The following is a 26,367-nucleotide window of genomic DNA, read 5'->3' as shown; positions in this document are numbered from 1 at the left end:
TACTTATCAAAATGAAGGTGCAATGGCCTTTAAAAGCATCTATTCCACCCCCCCCCATGGCATCCCAATATTATTAATTTCACCATGGAATTTATTCCAGTTCAGCAGTAGCTCTTTAAACTTTACCAGGTGATCCCACCAGATGACCTTCTCTGCCAGCTGGTTCAATAGGACAAGGATCCCAATTGCAGGAGCTGTTGGTGAAATAACTATGCAGTTATGCAGTTCACCCTGGGATAAGTCAGGTGTGTATTTGGCTTGGGCAGAAGAAAGCTCAACCGAACCAGTTAAGGAAGGTTGAGTAGTAGTGGAGCTATTGCTCCCAAACACCTTTTATCCTGGCTGGCTGAAGGTGGCAGAGCTTCAGATACTGTGGTGGATATACTGTGCCATGTCTTCTTAGGCCCTGATTAAAGGTTGCTCTGTTACTCACACGTAAACGTGTACAGAACTGCAGCCTTATGGAGAAAACAAGGCAACTCAATTCAATTATCAGGTCACTGCTAGATGTTGTTGCAGCCCTGTATAGGGAAGCTTTTTAAGGTTTAATGTTTTGTCATGCTTTTATATATGTGGAAACCACCCAGAGTGGCTGGGGCAACCCAGTCAGATGGGCAGGGTACAAAGTTGTTGTTGTTGTTGTTATTGTTGTTGTTGTTGTTGTTACCAAGTGCAAAACCACAAGTCTTGACTGGGGATGGAAGGATCGGTCAATTTCAGCTCTCTCCGTTTTTCATTTTTCCAATCTTAAATTCAGTTCTCTGTGCATTTTGCAACGGTTTGTGGTTTTTTTTTGGGGGGGGGGAAGAATACTAATGAAACTCCGCCAGTATTTCAGTGCAAATTTCTCCCAATAAACACATTTTAATATGCAGTTTTGACCAAGGAACACATTTTTGCTAGCAATTTCCCTATACTTAACCTTGGGTTAAGTACTTAATTTGTTCTGGAGGTTCGTTCTTAACCTGAAACTGTTCTTAACCTGAAGCGCCACTTTAGCTCATGGGGCCTTCCGCTGCTGCTGCCCCGCGATTTCTGTTCTCATCCTGAAGCAAAGTTATTAACCCAAGGTACTATTTCTGGGTTAGCGGAGTCTGTAACCTGAAGCATATGTAACCTGAAGCGTATGTAACCCGAGGTACCACTGTATATGATCATTTCCCCCCTGTGTTGTTTTTATTCACAATTCCCCCTAATATATGCATTTCTGTAAACAGAGCGTGGCAAACTGCTTAGCAAAATTCAGATACATGGAAATTTGGGGAGATTGCTGTGTTTTGTTCATATGCTGTTTCAGAAAGTGCAAAGTTGATAGATTCAGCTTCAACCTGAGCTGAATCCCCCCCCCCCCGCAGACCCCTAGTCTTGACTCCCAGGTTCCGCTACTGACTTGGCATGACATTGAGAAAGGTCACCCATGCGCTTCAATTTTAACCATCTCTGAACTGTTGTGATGTCACAAATATGTCACGAAGATTAATGAATGTTTCCAAAGCAATCTTTGACATTGTTGAACTAAAATTCAAGATACTTCACGGGAGTTCAGATTCCCCTTGACCTCTTTCCAATTTCCTGGAGGCTGCGCTTAGTTGAAAACTCAGAATCTGCCATGTTGAGAGCACATTTATTTTTTACTGCAAACTTGCAAGTTCATCAGGTACAAAATGGACCCCTCAATTAAAGTCTGGCTAATGAAGTGTTGGGGATTCCAGGCCATGTAGAAATTCACTTGAGGATGTCTCAAACAATCAACTTTTACTAGTTTCTAGCTTCTTTCGCTGACTGGTCCATCATCAGTCAGATGATCCTAAATGCAGTGATCAATTTAAAATTAGCTCCCGTCCAATTGTTCCTGCCAACCAGGGCACTTATGCTCCCTTTTCCTTTTGAATTAAACAGCTATAAACCTATAAAATAAAATGAGTTTTATTTATTAAAAATCAGCTCTAAAACCCTACTTTATTAATTTATACTGCAGCCTACTACACGTACAGCTGATCTCGCTATAACATATCTGTTTTTAAAAGCTATTCAGGGTTTTTTAAATAAACATTTCCAGACATCATAAGCAATGAAGTGAAATGCAGGTGTAAAGTATTTCAGGCTAAGAGTAAGTCCCATTGAACTATGAAGGGCATACTTCTGATAGGATTGTGTTGCATATTTTGAAAGACCATACCTCAAATACGAGAGGTTGTCACATCAGTTTAAAGAAAACAGTTAAATAATTAAATTAAATAAGTGTCTGAACAAGGGCCCAGCCACCCATTTGAAATGAACAACTATATAACAGTTTACATTTAAGTGAAGCAGTGCTACTATGCAAATATTAATGAAATGGTATTCAGTGATCTACAAAGGCACCAGATATATATTTAGGGTGAAATTTCTGCTCCATACAAACAAGTCATATTTTTTCTCAAATCGCCTATCACTAGATCAAACAGGCCTTTAGCACCTTAAAATACAAAAAAAGTCACGTGGCAGAGGTTTTCATGGGCTGGTCAAGAGCCCACTTTGTCAGAAACATTCATTGTTATCTTCAATAAGTATATATAAACACACAAACACAAATACACACCGCTATGAAGGGCAGCAGTAGCCCTGAGTCATTTTCCTGGAGTTCCCAAATGTACGCAGGATAAGAACAGGATGACATGTTCACAACAGCAGTCATTGTGACAAGACTGTCTTTCCAGCTGCACTAACTTAATTTAACACCTGCAGCGAGAAAGAAGACCAGAGTCCTGATTAAGTCTTAATTGAATAGAATCAAATTTGCCAAGAAATTCTAGTTCAGCAATTTCATGCTGCAGTCTCCTTTTGAAGCCTTTTTTTTTGTTGTTGAGTAACTTTGAAGCCTGCAGCAGAGTGTCCTGAGAGACTGAAATATTCTCCCACCGGTTTCTAAATGAGGCCGTCCTTTATTTGTGGATAGAAACTGAACTGTTTCTACTAGGTAGAACCAAGTAGCCAAAGGACATGGTTAACAGGTGAAAGTGCATGTCATTTGTGAATTAGCCTGGTGGAGAGGCCCTTCTTGCCTATGATGGAACCACAGCGATAAAAAGGGATGGAGGAATCTGTCAATTTTGGTTTATCCCTGCTTCCCAATTCTCTGTTGTTGTTTTTTGCCATATTTCTGTATCAGTTTGCTATTTCGTTTTTTAAAAAAGTCCTCAGGAAATTTCACCAGTATTTCAGTCAGCATTTATCATAATATACACATTTTTGCATGCCACGTGGAATGCATTTTTGTATGTCATCTTAACAAATATATACATTTTAATGCACACCAAATATATGCATTTTTGTACATGTTTGGTTGGAGAACAGTATCACAAAAGAAAAGAAAAGAAAAGAAAAGAAAACCCTATGCATCTTAAAGGTGAAGGCAGAAGATATTAAAAACACAATAAAGCATCAACATTAAAAACCTCCCTAAACAGAGTTGCCATCAGATGTCTTCTAAAAGCCAGATAGTTGTTTATTTCCTTGACATCTGATGGGAGGGCGTTCCAGAGGGCGGGTGCCACTACCGAGAAGGCTCTCTGCCTGGTTCCCTGTAACCTTACTTCCCTCAGTGAGGGAACCGCCAGAAGGCCCTCGGTACTGGACCTCAGCGTCCAGGCTGAACGATGTGGGTGGAGACGAATTGTAGAATTGAAAGGGACCTTGAGGGTCATCTGGTCCAAACCCCTGCAATGCAGGAGTCTTTTGCCCAACACAAGGCTTAAACCCACAAGATTTAGAGTCTCATGCTCAATTTTATAATGAATGATTTTAGAGTGTTGTTTGTGCTGTACTTTTGTACTGTTTTATTGTTGTTAGCCGCCCTGAGCCCGGCTTCGGCTGGGGAGGGCGGGATATAAATAAAATTTATTATTATTATTATTACTGATTATGCCATCCCAGATCTATCTGAAAATATGCCTACAGGCAAATCTAGTTAACTTGGACACTTTCATTGGGTGACTGGTGTGTATGGGTGTATAAAAGGCATGAAGTGAGGCAGGTGGCCAAAAGGGAGAAGGCCTTTTCACAGAATCATAGAAGTGTAGACTTGGAAGGGACCAAGAGGATCATCCTAGCAAGGCAGGAATATTTTGCCCAATGTGAGGCTCAAACTCACAACTCGGAGATTAAGTCTCACATGCTACTCGCTAAGCTATCCAGTGATGGCTCCCCCACTGTGGAACACCCTCTCCAGAGAAGCTCGCCTAGCACCTACATTGTGGTCTTCTCTGCTTTGGGTGAATAACTTTTAAATCCGCCCCCAGGCTTTTCAGATTTATAAATGTGTTTGAATGCTTTTTTAGAATATGAGTGCTACTTACAGTGGTACCTCGGGTTACATACGCTTCAGGTTACATACGTTTCAGGTTAGAGACTCCGCTAACCCAGAAATAGTACCTCAGGTTAAGAACTTTGCTTCAGGATGAGAACAGAAATCGCGTGGTGGCGGCAGCAGGAGGCCCCATAAGCTAAAGTGGTGCTTCAGGTTAAGAACAGTTTCAGGTTAAGAACGGACCTCCGGAACGAATTAAGTACTTAACCTGAGGTACCACTGTACTTTCTTGGTTGCTGTATTTTTATACTGTACTTTATTATTTATTTTTAGTATTTTAACTGTAAACCACCCAGATAACTTTTTTTTGCTAATGCGTCAGCATAGTGCAAAGGAGATGGCCCCATCAGCAGAAGCTTGCCTGACCCACACACACCAAAAAATTTTGTGGGGGGGAGAGATGAGGGGGAAAGCCCAGTTCCACTACTGGAAGTCCTTGTGTGGGTATCTGCTAGTGGGACCACTTTGTTGAATTTTAAGTAAATACATTGTTAAATTTGATCTCTGGGAAGTAATAGGTTAAGTCAAATATATGTTCATTGCGCTGAACATATATTTTAGACATTTCTAAAATATTACTTGCATTATATGAAAACTGGTTCCCTTAAGGCTTTGCAAGAATCGCTATCTTCATCATGATAAACTGTTCTTAGCCTGTGTCTATTCATAACAAGCAGGTGTTGCAGGGAAATGTCTCTTCGTGACAGTTTGATGTGGAACAGTATTGTTTCTTTGTGTAAGGCCTTTTAATGATAGACAAGAATAAATTGGCCTAGCACTGCTGATCTCCATCAAAACATTTATTTAAAGGTAGTAATGGAGCAATATATAAAAGTTATGACAATTTCAGTACTTTTTAAACTATGTAGTAATTATAAACTTATTTGCATGCTTGTTGCAACACGGTACTAGTCATATATCAACACATACAGGTGTTAACCTGACAATGGCACCGTCATAGATTATAATCGCACTGTTGATGCCTGTTTTGAAACTCAAGGGGACTTGAGAGAACTGTGTAGAGGTGAGGGGAATTGTCTGTGACATAAAATTACCAAAATGAAAATGCTTTCAGGTCAGTTTTCTTTTATATTAGTGACTTACTCACTAAATGATAATCTGCATCACAACCCAGTCAGATGGGTAGCATATAAATAAATTATTATTATTAGCTTAGAATTTTCTAGGGCTCAATGAAAATGGCCCATAAGAGAGCTCCATGTTATCAATATCTTATACCCCTTTTAAATGTGTTTGTGAGGGGGGTGGGTTTATTGGTTTATGAAGGTTTTTTGTGCATGTTTTGATATTGTATTTTTATTTTGTGAACTGCCCTGGGATCCATGGAATTGAAGGGCAATGTACAAATTTAATAAAATTTAATAAATAAATATTTGCGGATAACGAAACTGTGCATACATGGGGAGGTGGCACATTTTGCGCAATATTCTTTAGAGGGTGTTTATCCCTGCAAAAACTCACCTGGTAATTTTTGGCTCAATGAGATTGGCTCAATGAGATTTTGGCTGAATGAGATTGTAATCATGTAAACAGACCTAGCTGTGTAAAGTGCATATGCTACTCCAACTTAGGGTGCATGGACCATCAATCCGAAAACAGACCAGCAAGTTTTGTATATACACCAAATAATGTATTTTTGTCTGCATCCAGCCGAGATACTGAGGTCCAGCTCTGAGCATCTTCTGGCAGTTCCCTCACTGCAAGAATCGAGGTTACAGGAAACCAGGCAGAGAGCCTTCTCTGTAGTGGCGCCCGCCCTGTGGAACGCCCTCCCATCAGATGTCAAGGAAATAAACAACTCTCTGACTTTTAGAAGACATCTGAAGGCAGCCCTGTTTGGGGAAGTTTTTAATGTTTGATGTTTTAGCGTGTTTTTAATATTTTGTTGGGAGCCGCCCAGAGTGGCTGGGGCAACCCAGCCAAATGGGCAGGGTATAAATAAAAAATATTAGTAGTAGTAGTAGTAGTAGTAGTAGTAGTAGTCGTAATAGTTAATGTGTATTGTGAATGGAAACAAAAGCATTGTGCACCATTGGTTGTGATACTTATTTTATGAAGATATTGCCTTACAACTGTCTTTCATTGCACAGGAATAGATCTGCATTAAAATTCATAGGCTACCTTGGTTTCTGCATTTACATGTTATTAGGGCAGGGAATAGAGTGTACATTCTGGTTTTGGCTTTGTGATCATATAAAGCTGCTGAAGTTAAAAGGCATGATCTATGAATGAAAATGAATGGGATCATGGCCCCAAACCATTTACTCTTCAGGGATCATATTAAAAGTTACTTCCTCCTAAAGAAATAGGAGCTCATGGGAAAATATTGGAGTGCAATCAAGACAGAACTGGCAAAGGCTTTGATAATATGATCACTCACTTACTGTTTTATTGCGCTAAGAAGGAATCAGTAACATCTTAATTGATGTAGCCTTGCAGAGTTGCAGCAGAGCTTCTGTATCCGTTGTTACAAATGTGAGGTATTTGCAAAGCCTGCCACAATGCTTGAGTGAATTTATGTGCTTAGGTTTCCTCAATGCTAAATTGAGAAAAGAGTTGGGGGCGGAACTTTTCAAGCATTGTCCTGGATTAACAGATGTTAGGTAAGGAAATGTGATGGTTCATAAAGAATATGCAATCAGAACAGAGGCCTGCAATAAAATGATGTACAGGAACCATTGATATACAGTCAAACCTCAGTTGTTGAGTGTAATCTGTTCCAGAAGCAAATTTGGCTTCCGAAATGTTCGACAACCAAGGCGCAGCTTCCGATTGCTTGCAGGAGCTTCCTGCACTCAAGCAGAAGCCGCGTTGGACGTTCAGTTTCTGAAAAAAGTTCGAAAACCAGAGCATTTACTTCCAGGTTTTCGGGGTTCAGGAACCGAAATGCTCCAAAACGGAGGTGTTCGGGATCCGAGGATTGACTGTACTAGACATCGCAGAGGTATTACAACCCTTCCTGGCCACATCAGTCTATAAAGGGGTTCTCAGTGCATATAGATAATGGGAAGTATTTAAAAAATGTGCAGGAGGGATTTCTTCTGCTTGTACAATGGGTCTTTCCTCCCTTCTCCCCTTACACATGCCGCAAGACAGCTTCAGATCTGCTCCAAAAGGTCAGGGGAACCCTCAGAACAAATTTAAGAGGGTGTGGGGGGGAGGAGAGGGGGAAAATTTCCATTGAAGTCATTGTGCAAAGTGGTAATTAGCCATAGGCGGAAACAACAACAACAACAACAACAACAACAACAACCCTAACCAACAACCCCAAGTACAGTGGTACCTCAGGTTAAGTACTTAAATCTCCTTTGCACTATGCTGACGCATTAGCAAAAAAAAGTTATCTGGGTGGTTTACAGTTAAAATACTAAAAATAAATAATAAAGTACAGTATAAAAATACAGCAACCAAGAAAGTACAATGGTACTTAATTCGTTCCGGAGGTCCGTTCTTAACCTGAAACTGTTCTTAACCTGAAGCACCACTTTAGCTAATGGGGCCTCCCGTTGCTGCTGCGCAATTTCTGTTCTCATCCTGAGGTAAAGTTGTTAACCTGAGGTAATATTTCTGGGTTAGCGGAGTCTGTAACCTGAAGCGTATGTAACCTGAGGTACCACTGTATAAAGTGATATAAAGGACAGAAATAATTTCAAAACAATCAAATTTAGATTCACAAAAACTGAACACTTTTAATGGGGGGGGGGGAGGATACAGATAATGCACTTATATCACACACTTTGGAATTACCAACCCGTTCTTCAGAATTGCATTGTGTCATACTGCCACTTTTAAAAAAACAAAACACCTACCCTAAATTCATAGGATTTTGCATTGAAATGAACTGCAAAATTCTGTTATTCTAACTCAGCCCATTCTATTTCCCCAAATGTACAATTGCTTCCTTGAGTTGTGCTCCTTGCACTGTCTTGAAAAGGCATGATTTTTTTTTTTAAAAAAAATGGCTTTTCATTATGAAAGCCTCGTTCTTCTCGTTAGTTGCGCCCATGTGAATATATGGCTCCAGGCCTTCATTTCAGACTCTGTAGCTTAGACAGACTGTGCTCACAGGAGTTTGATATCTGCAGGCAGTGACTTGCAAATGGGGGATTACACAGCTGCAGAGAACATTCAAGCCGAAATCTCAAAAACACTCCAGAAGCAATGGCTGTGCATGGGAGCGCTAATGAGAGCTGTGCCAAAACCTGTCCTCCAATTTTTCAAAAGTTTTCTTCGCCCTGCGAAAGAGGCTTCCATTTTCCCCCTTATTCTTAGGAGGCCTTAGAATTTCATTAGCATTTTAATAGGGTCAGGGTTGATTTTATCTTATTGCTTCAAGGAAGCTGGGGGTGGCAGGCTTCTAACCCTCTTTCTGTTAAACATTTGTACAGCGCTCCGCAGCCTCCCCAGCTGCCCGACCTTCCTGATCTGAGGGGGGCGGGGAACCAATTGCAGGAGTTGCCAACACTGGGCTATAACTGAAGGGAGACTTGGAAGGCTGGCTACTAGGCATCTGAGATTGGTACACTGACAGATTTTACCTTGAGAAACCCCATAAAACTTTCTGTCCTTATTTTTTTAACGGTAAAAATACTTCACTTTTAAAAACATCAACAACCAGCTCTCAGGTGCATTGGCATGCATACTCTCTGAATTCTCACTGGAAAATCCCAGTAAAAGATGTAATGAGAGTTTCCACAAATGTCAGCACCCTGGGAGGCTGCAGAAGGCGCTTTGCAGAATAAAAGAAGTAGGAATTTTGGGGGGAGCTCCTGACTGCCTTCCTTTTTTCCTACTTCGTATCCCTGCCTGTTTTATGCTAGAGCGGCATTTTAAAAATTGAATTAGCTGGCCAGGCAGGAGAGTGAATTTTAGTATCTAATAGAGTCAATATCTGAGGCTTTACTGGGTATAGGGCACTCTTTGGTCACACAACATAGGTTTGGCTTGTGGGATCTTGGGAGTGTCCTTCTGGCTTGGCATGAGGTTCTGGCAGTGGTGTCCTTGTGAAGTTCGCATAGCCTTCCAGTCCTTGCTGTGGAGCTACAGGATGAGCCTGCAGATGTGCCCAGGAGAGGGGAGGGAGACGATCTCTCCTGCCTTAGGGAACTTACCTGCCCAGACTATATTTTGTTTCTGTTATTCTAGTTGATTAAATTTTGAAGATCCTCTAAGCTGTTATGTTTTAAATAGATATAGCCCTCTTTTGTTTCACCAAGCAGTGGTTTCTGGAGTCTTCTTTGAAGCTCTGCTGGCAATGGATATGTGTTACACAATGCTTGCCCCAGGTGCTCAGATGATATCGGATCCATTCTCTCAGTAATCATTACCACAGCCCTGTAAACTGCAACAGGACCGTGACTCCTATAGCAAAGGGTTCATCTGTATGGGAGAGTGGAGAATTTGGAAGGAGTGATGTGGAATGAATCTGGCTGAGACTGTGCTCATGGAAGCTGTGTCTCTATTTACACTGTGTGCTACTGTGGGGAGTGAGCATCACCTCGCTTACCTTAAAAACCATCAGCGTTTTTCAATCATGCTTGGCAACTACTTGAAACACCTCACAAGGTTTTGCATGTACGTGCCAGATATGATCGCAAAACCCAGATGGGAGATCCCCTCCCATCTGCTTGCCACATCCCCGACACGTCTTCATGAACGGAGACTTTCCCTCAACCATCTAAGGGAGGAAACTGATGTACCTGCAGAGATCAATGTGTACATTTAGCACCTGAAAGGAAAACACTAGAGCCTTCAGCTGGCAGTCTGTGCATTAAATTGGCCATCCTCATCAAATGCCTTATATAGTCTGATCTATTTTTGAACCCCCCACCCCAAGTGCCCAACATATTTATCTCCTCTAACCTTTGTTTGATACCTTATTATTAGATAAAGTATGACCATGGTTAGGGGGACGCGGGTGGCGCTGTGGGTTAAACCACAGAGCCTAGGTAGGACTTGCCGATCAGAAGTTCAGTGGTTCAAATCCCTGCAACGGGGTGAGCTCCCGTTGCTCGGTCCCAGCTCCTGCCAACCTAGCAGTTCGAAAGCATGTCAAAGTGCAAGTAAGATAAATAGGTACCACCCCGGCGGGAAGGTAAACGGCGTTTCCGTGCGCTGCTCTGGTTCGCCAGAAGCGGCTTAGTCATGCTGGCCACATGACCCGGAAACTGTACACCGGCTCCCTCGGCCAATAAAGTGAGATGAGCACCACAACCCCAGAGTAGGCCACGAATGGACCTGATGGTCAGGGGTCCCTTTACCTTTAATGACCATGGTTATCTATGTTGGGGTAATTTCTAGAAAAGACTACTGAAACGCATGGTGTGTAACCTTCAAGTTACTTCGGAAATTGCATTAGGTCCAGACAGAGCTGCTGGCTAGGAAACAGCTGGATGAAACACTAGCTCTTAAAGTTTCAGTGGCTATCAGCCTGTCTCTGAGCACAATTAAAAGCGCTGCTTTTAGCCTTTAAGCCCTACATAGCTGGCTGGGATCCAGTCTGCCTACAAACACTCATATCTGCTCGAGTGTTAAGAGGATCTTTTCTAGAAGCCCCTCAACCCTCTTAAGATGAGGAGTGTCATGAGATGATTTGGCCACTAGACTGGACATAGTTGTATCTTGGTGGAATCAGGAGCATCCCGACTGCTTTCTTCTTTTAGATAAACATCCTTGCTGAGCTTCTTGGCTGGGGTGTCCTATAAGCCATGGGTGGGCTGGACATAGTTTGTTGGTCCTCTTCTCCAGCCTGGTCCTGCCCAGATTCTTCACCACCTCCTCCTGTGCCCTACCACCTTCTTTCTGCAGAACAAGCACAATTCAGACCAAATTAAACACACCTTCCATTATAAGGCCCAGTTGAGTTACTTTATCATGAACATTCTGCATCAGGATTAACGTGGGAACAACTGAAAAAAATGTAGCCTCAATATGCATCCACCTGTGGAATGCCTTTTTTGGTCCTGTTTGCTGATATCCTGGAGTTTCCTGAGAATTAATCCCCTGGATGACTTTGTCAGAATGCTGGTATCTTCCAAAAATACCTGAAATACTACACATTTTCTAAATTATTATTTCTTTTCATGGGAAGATTTACAGCCTGCCTGTTGCTAACCGTCTGGTATGAATGTACACAGAAAGAATGCCCCAAGCTGTATCAACTTGTACGATACCGCAATACAGTATGTTCAAAGACTTAATCCTTTATCTGTTTAAAAACACACACACACAAGAGAGAAGAGAGGAGAGACTGTAAGCGGGTGCATTGATGGCAAAAGGTGTATTTGAAAATTCAATTCTTCTTCTTAATTGAGGTTAAATTAAAAATTAATTGAGGTTAAATTAAAAATTAAAAACCTAATTTCCAACCAACGAAGACATGGGAAAACCAAAGCACACAGGAACTAAGGTGGGGGTGGGGGAATCCCACTGGTTTCGCTGGAGGGAGCCAGACCTGAGCACTGCGCAAGAGACTACAGTAAGCCCGCAACTTGCGCTCATTTAACTTGTGTGCGTTCAGCTTCACCCATGTGGCAAAAAATTAAAAAGGGTGGAAAGCATTCCGGGGGAAATGATACTGGCAATCCCACCTGCCAATGATTTCTTTTACTATATGTGATTTGGTTTTAGGTATGATCCCCAGAACATAACCCTTGCATAAGTTGTGGGCCTACTGTTCTGGATCACAGCTCAAGCCAGCAAATTAGATGATTAAGAGCGTTGTAAATCTCACGCTTGTTAAGACCAGGATCCACAGAAGCTGCAATCCACTCACCTGGGAGTAAGTTCCATTGCATGCAATAGAGCTTACTTTTGAGTAGACATGGTTAGGATTGCACCATTTGTCCAGTCTACCCATGGTCAGTTCAATGCCTCTGGAAGCACACAGACAGGCTAGGAAGATGACAGACATATCTTAGGTTGTATCTTAGGTTCCATTTAGGTATCTTAGCTAATAGATGTTAACAAGGCTGTAGTGCTGCTGTTCAAGATTCTACCCAATTCCTTCACCAGTTGTTTTCTGCCCCCCAAAGGCACTCAGTATTCCGTGACAACTAAGCATGCTCAGACCTCATTGCGTTGTTTTTTATTGTAGGTTGGTTGTTTTTTTCATAAAAGTTTCGGGTACTTTTGCAAACCTCGGGGTCTTCCAGAGTCTGCTGATACCTCCCTCTTGAGAGCTGATGGTGACCCTTTTGGCTACATAAGCAACAGCACTCAAAGGATTAGAAAGAGACCTCTCTGCAACCAATCAGATAGAAAGTCATTCCTTCACTGATTCAGAACTTGAATCAGATTTAGGCAACGCCAGTCTCTACCTTCATGTCCTTTTATGGATTAAGCAAATGGAATCCATTTTTTTTTAAAGGAGCAGCAATCTGCAGGCTTTACATATAATTCCTGAAGCTTCTAAATTCCTAGAGCTACAAAGAAACAATGGTATATAATAATTAGTCTTTCATTTGGTTTAGCCTGAGATCCACAATTTTGTTGGCTCAGTTCAACAACCTGTTAAACCGGTGTTCTATTAAACTGTTTGAGAACTGAGATCAAAGGGTTTAAAATCACATTAAATCCAAGCACTCCAGCTCTCAATCAGTACAATGCAAATAGTAAATCTAGAAGCATATGGGTCCTAACTAATTATAGAAGATTGACAGTACACACTTACCTGGGAGTAAAGTTCATTGAACTCAACAAAGTTTACTTCTATACACAGGCTTGCACTGTAACTAATGAACTACATGTTTTAAAATGCTCTTCCTTCTGCAACTTTATAATTACCCTGAAGAAAAATGGCTTTGCAAACAACTAAAAATAAGTAGGAAAATAAGCTTTTATTATTATTATTATTCCAAAAGAAAAGGCGGTCTGAAGGTATGCCGTTGATGCTGTCTGTTCAGATGCCTTGGTTAAACTGCTATGATCTGGGAAGATATGAAGCAATTAAGTTACTGCCAAATTATATGAATGGGCTCTTCCAGATTCAAAAGGGAGAGAATGAAATTCTAAGGAGTCTTGTAAGAAGGAAAAGCACAATGTGCTGTAGATAATAGGCAAAAGTTGCTGTTTAGTGGAAACCTATTCTTGGGTTCCATGATTACTGCAGATGGTGATAGCAGTCATGAAATTAAAAGATGCCTGCTTCTTGGGAGAAAAGCAATGACAAACCTAGACAGCATCTTAAAAAGCAGAGATATCACCTCGCCGACAAAGCTATGGTTTTCCCAATAGTGATGTATGGAAGTGAGAGCTGGACCATAAAGAAGGCTGGTCGCCGAAGAATAGTTGCTTTTGAATTATGGTGCTGGAGGAGAATCTTGAGAGTCCCATGGACTGCAAGAAGATCAGAAATCAGCCCTGAGTGTTCACTGGAAGGACAGATTGTGAAGCTGAGGCTCCAATACTTTGGCCACCTCATGAGAAGAGAAGACTCCCTGGAAAAGACCCTAATGTTGGGAAAGATGGAGGGCACAAGGAAAAGTGGACGACAGAGGACGAGATGGTTGGACAGTGTTCTCGAAGCTACCAGCATGAGTTTGACCAAACTGCGGGAGGCAGTAGAAGACAGGAGTGCCTGGCGTGCTCTGGTCCATGGGGTCACGAAGAGTCGGACATGACTAAACGACTAAACAACAACAAAATTCCCCAGTGAAGGGTTGGAGATGTCACTCCCTACAGCACCATTTTCTTCCTCCTGTATTACATGTGCCTCTTTGTTCAGACCCTAACTAGATTTATATGGTCAACAGTATATTTAGATTTGTAACATGTTTGGTGCATTTCCCAGTGCTGTTGAACAAAACAACAATCTCTAGTAACAGGATTCAGAGACACTTTTCACTCTGCTACATATATCTTTCACCATTCCTCAAGATCAGTCTTTCAGCTTCCTGCATTGTATCTTTCCACATTTGAACTGAGAATGTATTAGTGGTCTTTTGTCACTGACTCTGTTATTGTTTAAACTGGGGGATTGCAGAGAAATTTGCTTAGGAAATCCACCGCATTGGGTAACCCAAACATCCTGCATATTAAAGAGAAATCCGTTCTCAGCTATGTGGAGGCCAAACTCTTCCCTCCGATACAAAACAAAGACATCTTGCATTGATGAATTGCATTTACAAGTGTAAGACATCCCTTTGGTAAAAATGCAACTGCCATATAGCTGATGTTAAACAATTTGTTTGAGGAACTTAAACAGTAACTCAAATCCAATAATTGTGCATGGAACAGTTGTCAGTTCTAGGAAACTGAAAAAAAATTATAATAGTTTAAACTAAGTAATGCATCAGTATGCCAGTTTTCAAGCAGATTTCTTATCCAAAATGAAGAGACATCACATTACTCCTGCTTTAATGGTTGGGTTTTTACTCAGTTTATAAAATAAATGCATTCATCTATCTTTGTCCTAAAGTTCTATATGTTTATGTAGAACTTTGTCAAAGTTCAGTGACTTTCCATGTCTGTAAGTCCCTAGGATTTTAGTGAGACTTCCTTTGATATAGTGTGTTTAGGACTGGAGTGTTAACTGTACTGTTCTACTGCTTCCAGTATAAATATTATTATAGGCAGTCAGTTACAGTTTGTAGTCTACTAAGTATGATATGAAAATAATGGCTTGAAATATCCATTATTTGGAATGCACTTTTACATAGAACAATATATTCAGTTACAGTGTCATAGGAAATAAGATTTGCCTTTTAAAATGTTTCCTTTTGAAAATAATCAAGCAGTCTTAGAATGTGATCTGTACCCCAGTCCTAGGTACAGTCACTTAGAAGTAAAGCATATTGGCTATTTCCTTTCCAAAAAAACATTTTTGGATCAGGGCACTGGACATTAATTACTGGATACTGCCTTACTCTAAAGCAGTCCTGTCACAATTCAAGTACATGAATTGTGGCTTGCGAGTATGGCTATTAAACTCGTATTAATTTTTTAAAAAAATCAAGCTTATTCCTTATTCCATTCAATAAATATGTCCACAGCAGCATTGCTTCAATAAGGAGTGAGCAGAAAATGAGGCTTGACAAAAGATGTAATAAAAAATACAGAAGGTGTACTATTTATCAGAGCTCTAAAGTTCCAATCCTATGTAAATCTACTCAGAAGTAAGTCTCAGTTAGTTCCATCACACTAACTCTGTCCCAAGTAAGTTTCTATAGGAGTGGCAACTTACAATAATAATATAGAAAAAAATAACACTTATGTGCATTAAAGTTATAATCCTATTCACATTTCCTTGGGACTGAACACCATTTAACTCAACAGGAGTAAATAGATGTCATATCTAGTTGCATATTGCTTAATGAAAGTCATTAAAAACCATGCCTGTATTATATGTTCTCCTCTTCCTTAACACTTGCTTATTTTTAAGATGGCCCTCTTAAACAAATTCACTCATGAAACAATGGAATTGGACACACGTTTTAAATTAATTTAAATTAATTGTACAGAATTACAGGCTAAATTAATTGTACAGAAGTAGCCTTCTCTGAAAATAGTTCCCTGTTTGCCTCCGATTTCTTTAGGTGACTTCTGTTCCACACATGCTTGTCGAAACACAGCCTGGATCATTGCCTTTGGCTCAACAAATGTTCTCAGGCCACATCTCGTCTTCTAAAAGAACAGCTTCATGCGTTTGCTTTCATGATGGCACATATTGATGGCTTAAAAAACCCACAACTGAGTGCATTTGGAATGTCTGTTTAGCATGGTAAAGAACCATCTGCGTGCTATCGATGGGGCTTACTCCTAGAGAAAAGCACGTACTGTATAGGATTGCAGCCTAAAGGCTTTCCCTGGGTCGGTGTGGGCTTCGTGTTGTCTGGCCTTGAACATCACCCTCCTTCCATGAAAGGCAGACGGGAGTCCGCTGGCAATAGGAAGCTTCCTCTGTCCGTGCAGAAACGCGCATTCCTGCCTCTCCCCCATCCCCAGATATGTGGAGCGTCCTCGTGGGGACACGCTCGCTTCCTTTCTGGCGAGAATTAAAGGGCAGAAAAGAGAAGGCAAGGACCCAACGAGCGAAAGGGATATCCTGCAAGAGACGAGCTGTCCCCTTGGGCGCTGCCTCCCCTCGGGGTTCCTGTTTGCCTGCGCCAGCGGCCTGCTCGGCAGGGCCTGGACGTGCCGCAGCTCCGCTCCGAGGTGCGGCGCGGGCGAGGCACACAATCGGAGGATATGCGGGCAGGAAGCGCCGCGGATCCCCGGGAGGCGCGCTCCTCTCGCCCCCGACGTGAAATGGGCACCTTTGGCCCAGCGCAGAAGAGGCAGGCGGGCAGGCAGGGCTCCGCGCGGATTTCCGACGGCTGCTTCCCTTTCGATCCGCTGCCAGGCTCGCAGGAGCCAACCCCCCCCCCAAAAAAAAAACTCCCCGGAGATTTGGGGAACGGGCCAGAGCAATGGGGCGCGGGGTTAGCTATTATTACATAGAAGGGCTGTCGTCGTTCCCCACTCAGCCCCACTTGGAAACTGCAGTTGCGCCAGCTCGGTCCGTAGAGCGTGAGACACTTAATTGTGGGTTCGAGTCCCGCGCTGGGCAAAAGAGGCCTGCCTTGCAGAGGGTTGGTCTAGATGACCCTTGAGCCCCCTTCCAACTCTACAATTCTAGGATTTCTGGCGCGCAGGGCACCCCCCCCCCGCTGCCCGTCCTTGACCCACAGTCCATTAAAGAAGGATTCCAATTCCTGATCGTGCAAAAGCAGAGGTGTGCGCGCGCACACACATTCTATTGTGTGTGCGTATATATATGTATATGTAATATACAGTACTCATGTTTACGCACACTGTGTGTGTGTGTGTGTGTGTGTGTGTGTGTTTAGTTGCACGCAAATCAGATCCCTATGGCTAAAGCTGCTATTTTATGCCCAGTTCTTTGGGAGGATTAGATAGGATTTCTTTCTTTCTTTTTTTAAAGAAGTTTCTTAACCGCCCTACATCGAAAAGATTCCAAGGCGGTCTACAAAACTGCGATCCCTTCAAACCAAGAAGCCATGTCAAACTGCAGCAAAACATTTGCTTCCCACTAAACATGCATCAAATGAATAGGGCTTTGGAGTTCCTCCCTCCCCCTCCCCACGCACCCCCATCCACATTTGCGTGTTTACTCGGAAGTAAGGTCTGCCTTGAGGTGAGTGGGACTCCCTCCCAAACAAGCTGGCACGTGGCTGCCTTCAGTGGAGTTTTATTCCTCCCTCCCCAAAACGGTACATAGGATCTCATCTTAGTTTTCTCGTCTGCACCGCAGCTTTCCTTGCCCCCGAGCCTATGCATGTATGGCAGGGAAGAAAACGGAGGGGGGAGCCTTCTTAGTTCCAAATTTTCCGTGGACAACCGCGGGGTGGGCTGGGGAAATGTATCACAAACTCCCTCTATGCCATCTTATTGGCCTCTCACCACTGTGCCCCACAACCCTCTTGCTGGATCAAAAGCAAACCGAAAGCATTCCAAACTTACTTGGGCTGGATTATCCTCGCTAGTGGTGCACTGAGTTTTAAGGAACGCCAAAGGATGGGTGCTGCTGCTTGAAGACCCCCCACCCCACCCCACCCCCACATTAAAAATCAGAGGATCATTGTGGGTTGCCTCCTCTCATTCTCTCTCTCTCTGCACCAGGAGTTCAAGTTGCGTGAGAAGCGTGTAAGCGTGTGGGGACTTGCTTGCCGCGCGCTTTTTCCCAGGAGGAAGAGGCTGTGCATATATTGCATTGTTTTTTGCACTTCTCCCCCCCCCCTTCCTTTCAGTTTGCAAGGAACCGGGGCGGGGGAGAGACGAGAGGCAATTTCTTTAAGGTGGGGGAGTGGCGGCATTCTTTTTGATGTATAGGATGATTTCGGTGCGAAGTTATGATTCCCCGGCCATTGCAAGGAGCATGCAGATATTCTTAGTCGCACAGCGCACCCTCGTGGACAGCCGGCCCTTCCTTCGCCATTATTTCTTCCGGGCAGCCAGCAATATATTATTTCTCAGCCAAGTATCGACAGCTTCAAGAACACAGATGACCTTAGAACTCTCCTCCTTAACCTGCATATTTAGTCAAATTCTCCTTCCCCAATTAAAAAAAAGAATCTCAATCAGCTAAATCCCCATGACTCATATTCGTTTGCAATGCGATTATTTCCCTAGCTTTCAAACCTCCAGACTGTTTCTTTCTATTTCTTTCTTTCTCCCTCTCTCTCTATTACATGCTAATTTAATTTTACTATGGACGATATTTTCAGCATTTGCTGAGGACAGTAAATTTCGTAGTTTATGTTATTTCACTTTTTATGACTTTTTAACACTTAATAAAATTTTATTAGAGCACTTTTGTGTTTACAAGGCCACAAAACTCTTGGCAGGTTGTCAGAAGTCCTTTTTATTATGATCCCACTGATATACGGCGAGTAATGAAATAATCATGTCCAGAAATGTATCAAAGGCCAGAGGGATTATCCAATTTAATAGCTGTACAGATGCGCCATGAAAGATATGGACACCCAGAGCATCAACAGGCTGAGACTTCTTGCAAGCAGGACGGTGATGGCGCAGGCCTGGTTAATTTCCTGCTGAGTCTCTTGCTGTTCGTGCAGGTTGGAAGTTGAGTCACGTGACTCTGGGATCTTTCAGTATTTTATTTTATTTTTAAATCGTTTTATGTAATGTTTTTGGCACGTGGCTTTTTCAAAGCGCACTCTCTCTCTCTTTTTGCCTCAGCCTTTCACCGTTCATCCTTTTCGTCTGCTTTTGCAACATTTTGCAGTGGCCCTATGGGAGATTCAGCCAGGGAGGCTCAAGGGCAATTCAAGTTGCAGTTCTGTTCTGGTTCTTTGCAGCACCGGTTCTAAAAAAGACCAGGAACGCGGCCGTGTGCATTGCATTTACACAGTGATCTTGTTTCATCCAGGCCCTTCTGCTGCGTGCTTTCAGCTCTCTCCAGCCTGAGCTACTGCAGCTGTTCCTAAGGTCATTTCCTTTTATTTTAAATAATTGTCCGTTTAACACATGTCGCTCGACTCATGCTTGTGTCAAAAGGAGAAACGGCTCTATTTCCGGACACTGAAAGCAAGGTGGGCAGCTTTGTTTTAGCGTTAAATGTGCTCCGTTGAGGTCTGCTGTTTCCTAAAAACATGCCAAAAAAGGGAGGGAGGAGGGAAACCAAGTTTACCCCCCCCCCTTTCTTCCTGCCACTATTTTCTCTCTGACGTGCTTTGTTCAACATTTTTAGTTGCACCTATGTGGAGGGTTTTGAAAATAATTTTATTCATTCACATGTTGCTAATATTGCATATCCTCCAACGCTTTTCGGATCAAAATAGGTACATCCTACTTCACAGCAACAACAACAACAAATTTATTATTTATACCCCACTCATCTAACTGGGTTGCCCCAGCCTCTCTGTGCAGCTTCCAACATATATAAAAACATACTAAATATTAAACATTTAAAAAATTCCCCATACAAGGCTGCCTTCAGATGTGTTCTAAAGATTGTACAGTTACTTATATTCTTGGCTTGGGAGTCGCATAACTCCATGCCATCCAACATTTCTCTGATGAAAATAGGGACATCATAAGGAAAAGCAGGACATTCCATGATCAAATCAGAAACCAGGACGGCTTCTGTAAATCTGGGACTGTCCCTGGAAAATAGGGACACTTGGAGGGTCTGTTATTGTTTACTTTATTCATTCATATACTGATAATACCCCTGTGGAAATTGCAAATTGTGCCTGACATGGATGTCAGACCCTCAAAAACTGGGTACTTTAAAACAAGAAAGTAGCCCATTTTCATGCCCTTTCAGATTGGCTTTGCCCAACTAGGTGTCCCTTGGACACTGTTGGACTACAACTCCCATCATCCCTGACCACTGGCCCTACTGGCTAGAGATGCCTGGAGCTGGAGGTCAACTACATCTGGAGGGCATCAGCTTGGGGGAGGCTGGTCTACACAAAGGTCACATGACATGAGTATGACTCATATGAGTCCTGCTATTTGGACCTCACCCTGGTATGAGTCTGTAAATCAGTCCTGTGCTTGCCTTCCAAGATGTAGGAACAGGGGACTTGTTTTCCATTGGATCATTAGACACACAACTCTCCAAACTATGATGCCAAACTCCCTATGAAGATCTGGGCACTCAGTATGAGAAAGGGGAAAACTTTTGCTGGTGGCTCCCAGCCTAGTTTGGGAAAAGCTGAAAAAGCTAACTCATGTTTTCATGTTCTCAGCCACTGCGATGGAAGTGACTGCACAGGCAGATGAAGCATTGCCTGGAATGCTTTTTTAATTTTAATTTTTATTTGGCCATTTCCCAATTTTTGGAGAGAAGATCTTATTCCAGGGCTTGGAGAAAACAAAAGCATCCCAAAATCTATATCGCCTGCAAGAACTGGAAGAAGTTGAGATATTGTTCATACTTTTGAAGCACATTTAACAAACATTTGAAGCTCATGGCTTCCTCAAAAGAATCCTAAGGACTATAGTTTGCCCCTCACAGAGCTACAATTCCCAGCACCCTTAACAAACTACAGCTCCCAGGGTTCTTTGGGAGAAAGCCATGCGCTCTAAATGTATGGTATGTGACCATTACAGTACTTTCTCAATGAGCAAAGCAGTGATGTGTTGGAGAGAAGGGAAGCAGTGGATGTTTTTATGTGGTATTAATTATATATAATTATACCCCATTTTTTCTGCCTCTTAGAACCACAAAGTGCTTTACAACACAGAAACCATGCCAAAGCCAATAAAATGCGTAAAACTACCAACAATAAATAATAAGCTACTAAACAAGAAGAGGCATAAATTATAAAGACACAAAAAGCCTCTGTAGTGAGCGCCACAGTCTAAAAGCAGAGAGAGCATCACCATTATGGTTTTAACTGTGTACATGATCATCTCAACAACAGCCAGAGAACCATTTGGGCAGCCTAAAAACGTAGTCAGTAAGTCAGTCAATAAACACATTAGACTAAAGGTAGACGGTGTGTTATGGCCCACAGAGCAAGCTTCACGGTGAAGCAGGGATCAGAACTGAGACCTCCACAATCCAAATACAATGCTCTGGCCACTGTAGGATACTGCCATTTTTAAAACAATAGGAGTGGGGTGAGATTGAACCTCCTTTTGCCCTGGCTGTGTAGAGTCGCAGACCCTCCAAGTGTGCCTATTTTCCAGGGACAGTCCCAGATTTACAGAAGACGTCCCAGTTTCTGATTTGATCCCGGAATGTCCCGCTTTTCCTTAGGACATCCCTATTTTCATTGGAGAAATGTTGGAGGGTCTGGAGTTATGTGACCCGCCGAGCTAAGGAGATAAGTAACGATACAACCTTTAGAAGACGTCTGAAGGCAGCTGTGTATAGGGAAGTTCTTTAATGTTTAATGTATTATTATTATTATTTTGTATTTGTTGGAAGCCACCCAGACTGGCTGGGGCAATCCAGTGAGATAGCTGGGGAATTACTATTATGGTTGTTGTTGTTGTTGTGGACACCCCTATTTTCACTGGAGAAATGTTGGAGGGTATGGATTGTCAAATAACTGGAACCCAAGACCTTTCATACTCGAGGGAGGCATCATCTCACTGTCTTTCAGCCTATCCTTCAGGAACTGCTTAAGCCAAGGAAGAACTTCTACAGAAAGATGGATGGTCAACCAAAAGAGGACTGAGAGCCTATGAACCTCTGCTATGGAGAACTGGGGTCCTCTTCTCCTCTGTAGGGTCAGTCGCCACTAGCTCAATCTGGCACTCTGGACTTTATGGGTTGGTCCATCAGGGTCTGACTTGCCTTTGAGCTATGGGCACAGGACTTGATGGTGTTTCATGGGCACAGACCTGCAGTCAATGTACACGCGTGAATTTCGTTGACTTCCAGAGCTTTCTGTCTGAGCAATCAGGTGCAGGGCAATAGCTACGGCATTTTCTTTGTTCCATCCATCCCCAATTGTCCTGTGAAATTGTCCGAGTGAAATAGGAGAAGCCAAAAGCGTGACCCTTGGCTCTCCCTGTGGAGTTTGTTCTGATCTAGGAAAAATGCCAGCAATTCAGTGAAATGCCTCTCCCTTCCATTCTTGCTGCCGTCGATGGATTTGGCACCATGTCCTGGACCTGGAACTCCCAGTGACGTCAATGGAAATGGGAGTTCTCTGTACGGGGCGAATGCCAACTGTGTGACAGGAAACATTTGCTGTGGGGGTGGAGAGCACAATATGTATCTCTCTATTCCCCCCCTTTTTTTCCTTCTAAAAAAAGTATTCATGGTATCCATCAGATCTCACATACTTGTGTATCGCCCTTTATTTTTTAACTCCACGCTTTCCCAAAACTAAGCCAAATCCATACAAAGAGACTTAAATGGCCAAATTAGTGCATAGACAGAAGATGGTTCTATTTTCGTGTAAACACAGTGGCAAAAGTGGACAAACTTTATCCAATTGTTAAAGAGCTGGGGAGATATATGTGGAGAAAATCAAAATCGTACAATGAAATTATTTAAGAGGATGTCTGCCTCCCCCTTCCATTGCAGAAATAGTGCTCTGAGTGGCTTAGAGCAATTTTAAAATTACAAAACACATTATAAAAGCTAGCAGCAGAATAAAATGGTAAAGGTAGCCTATGAGGCCAGTGAATCAGGACAGAACTACTGTGTTCTCCTTATTCTATTGTCTAGTAACCTCTAGGTTCAGTAACTGCAACATGTTATGCATGGGGCTGCCTCTGAAGATGGTTCAGCTGTTGCAAAATTCAGCGGCCAGGTTGCTCACCGGGGCCAGATGGCTTGAGCATATTACACCTATCCTGGCCTGACTGCACTGGCTGCTAATCAGTTTCCGGGCCCAATTCAAAGTGCTGGTTTTGACCTATAAGACCATAAGCATCTCAGGACTGCAGTACCTCAAGGACTGTCTCTCCTCATATGAAGTAACCTGGACCCTGCGATCATCATCTGAGGCCCTTCTTTATGTGCATTCTCTGGAAGAGGCCTGGAGGACAGCAATCCTGTCAACCATCCTGAGAGCTGCGGGTATAGGGTGGTATAAAGGTAAAGGTAAAGGGGCCCCTGACCATTAGGTCCAGTCGTGGCCGACTCTGTGGTTGCGGCACTCATCTCGCTTTAGTGGCCGAGGGAGCCAGCATTTGTCCACAGACAGTTTTTCTGGGTCATGTGGCCAGCATGACTAAGCCGCTTCTGGCAAACCAGAGCAACGCACGGAAACGCCGTTTACCTTCCCGCTGGAGCGGTACCTATTTATCTACTTGCACTTTGACGTGCTTTCGAACTGCTAGGTTGGCAGGAGCAGGGACCGAGCAACGGGAGCTCAGCCCGTCATGGGGATTCGAACTGCCGACCTTCTGATCGGCAAGTCCTAGGCTCTGTGGTTTAACCCACAGCGCCACCCACGTCCCATAGGGTGGTATACAAATAACAACAACAACATGAGAGCAGGTCATTTCCGCAGAGGCTGCCTGGAGGAGGCTTGCCTGACACCTTCATTACATGTCTTTAGGCACCAGGTAAATACACCCGTCTTCTCCTGGGCCTTTTAAACTGTGTGTGGTGTGTTATTGTCTTTGCTTGTTACTACGTTACACGTTTTTGTGTGTTTTTATATTGTAAACCGCCCTGTGAGCCTCAGATGAATGGCAGTCTAGAAACTTAAATAAAGAACAAATAAATAAACAAATATATTGTGTAAGTTCCCTGGGGCAGATATCTATCTTTTTCATGAGGTGATAAAGTGCCATGCCCAAGAATGGTCTGGTTTAAACAAACAAACAAACAAAATGCTGGTGATACTCAGGGTCCCTTCCAATGCCACAATTCTATGGTTCTAAACTAGTGGCTGTGTATATTCACAAATTCCCTTTGAGAAACGCTCCTAAAGCTAGAAGCAGGTGAAAATTTGCCCATACAAACAATGGCATCTTGATGGGCTGTTGTCCAGCCAATCCGAATTTCTTCCTTTCCAATGAGCTATGTGTGCATTGGTTGGCCAATGCTCCTCTAGTCCTCCGACATCTGGCAGGGGGATGTGGCCAACCACACACCACGAAGGAGCGTGCTATCATGGGAAGTTCTGATAAGTAGACACTGATGGGTGGAAATGAACTGCCTGGAAAGAGGGGCTCTAGGAGGGTTCAGCGTGAACCATGGGGAGGGTTCAGTGTCCCTCACTCCCCCAGCCCCTCTCTTTTAAAACCAGACCCTTCCCCCCTCCTCTTTCTCTGTAACTACACTTACATCTTGCCCCAAAAGAGGAAATGCAACTTTAAAAATATACAGATTGCCATAACATTTGCATGTGCTAATGTATGCATGTATACATGCCCATTGAGGGGGAGGGAAAGCACTATCATTTCGATAGAAATAAAATTGGTGGAATATGAGACTCTTAATTTCAGGGTCTTGGGGTTGAACCCTACATTGGGCAGAAAAAAAGATTTATGCATTGCAAGGGGTAGTAGTAGTAGTAGTAGCAGCAGCAGCAGCAGTAGTAGTAGTAGTAGTAGTAATAATAATAATAATAATAATAATAATAATAATAATAATAATAATTTATTATCTATACCCTGCCCATCTGGCTGGGTTTCCCCAGCCAATCTGGGCGGCTTCCAACAAAACACCAAAATACAATAACCTATTAAACATTAAAAGCTTCCCTAAACAGGACTGCCTTTAGATGTCTTCTAAAAGTCTGGTAGTTATTTTTCTCTTTGACATCTGATGGGATGGCGTTCCACAGGGCAGGTGCCACTACTGAGAAGGCCCTCTGCCTGGTTCCCTGTAACTTTGCTTCTCGCAGTGAGGGAACTGTCAGAAGGCCCTCGGTGCTGGACTTCAGTGTCCGGGCAGAACGATGGAGGTGGAGACGCTCCTTCAGGTATACTGGACCAAGGTTGTTTGGACTAGATGACCCTCGTGGTCCCTTCCAACCCACAATTCCATGATTCTGTGATTCAATCCCATCCCTATTTTCCAGTTGCTAACTGCAGGCGAGCAATCTCCAGGCACCTGCCACCGTGCCTGGTTAGGGTTCTTCGATCTTTAAAACAGCAGCTCCTCCAGGTGAGGATGATGCCTTAAAACCGAGGACAGTCTCCTGACAGCCGTTTGAATAGAGGGCTGCCCCCTGTCATGACCAGTTTGGCTCTGGGAGGTGCCTCATTCTCTCCTTCACACCAGTGTTGGACCTGTGTCTGTGTTGCGTACAAACACCAGCCCGAAAGATGGTTGCCGGTGGGTTGGTGAGGCTCAAAGCAAGTCGGGAAAAGCTTGAGAAACAACGAGAAGGTTCTGTGTGTGTTCTGTAGTCCTATGCAACGGGAAAGTGTTAGGAGTTTTTTAAAAAACCAAAAAACCAAGCACAACTCATTGTGCGCACCTCTTTCTTAGCCAGTTTCCCTGTGGACAGGAAATGGCGTACAGGAGCTGTTTACACTGACTACCTGCATGGCAAACCTCTCTCTTTCTCTCCTTCTCAGACAAATACACTCACCGATAGCTAGAGTATGGTGGTGACAAGCAACGTGGGCAATGTTTCTTACACCCACTTTCCTTCCATTGGGTTATTGTATGCACAGCTTTCCTGTTGTATACAGGGGGGAAATATAACACAAAGGCTCATTGTATCAATGGATGTTGCAACAGCCCAGTATTTCACACTTACCAACAAGTGTATTGCTACTATTATTAAAGATCTGGGGTGGCAACAAATCTCTCTCTTTCTCTCTAACTTAAACCCTCTCCATCACACACAGTGAGCAGGTCAATCATTCGAATGACCAGGTGTTGCGTTAATGCCAACAGAAACGGGTCTGTTTGGGAGGGAATCTGGGCAAGATGTATTGCATGGGCAACATGCTTCAAGTTCTTTTAAAATCACTTTGATGGCTAATTGTCAGCACACGCTTCTTTCTATGGGTTGGTCCACATGTACAGGCCGTGCTTCTTTCATCACTTGAGCACTCAGCCCAATGCATGAAGCATCTCCATCGAAAATTAGTGTGTT

At 43.0% G+C, this 26,367-nt stretch overlaps 1 long non-coding RNA gene across 1 annotated transcript; it reads right to left on the bottom strand.

Annotated features, from left to right (window-relative positions):
- Window positions 1-224: 224 nt before the first annotated feature.
- On the bottom strand, window positions 225-18,132 carry LOC310833503. Its single transcript, XR_014558718.1, has 4 exons — window positions 9,867-18,132; window positions 1,143-1,899; window positions 680-911; window positions 225-420 (listed from the first exon to the last, which is right to left on the bottom strand). It is a non-coding gene; the product is annotated as an uncharacterized lncRNA (long non-coding RNA).
- Between the last annotated feature and the right edge of the window lie 8,235 nt (window positions 18,133-26,367).

The sequence above is a fragment of the Podarcis gaigeae genome (assembly GCF_964106915.1).
Source record: "Podarcis gaigeae genome assembly, chromosome: 1".
NCBI classification, from domain to species: Eukaryota; Metazoa; Chordata; class Lepidosauria; order Squamata; family Lacertidae; genus Podarcis; species Podarcis gaigeae.
The sequence above is the reverse complement of the archived record's forward strand: the minus strand, read 5'-3'. Positions and strand labels throughout refer to the sequence as shown.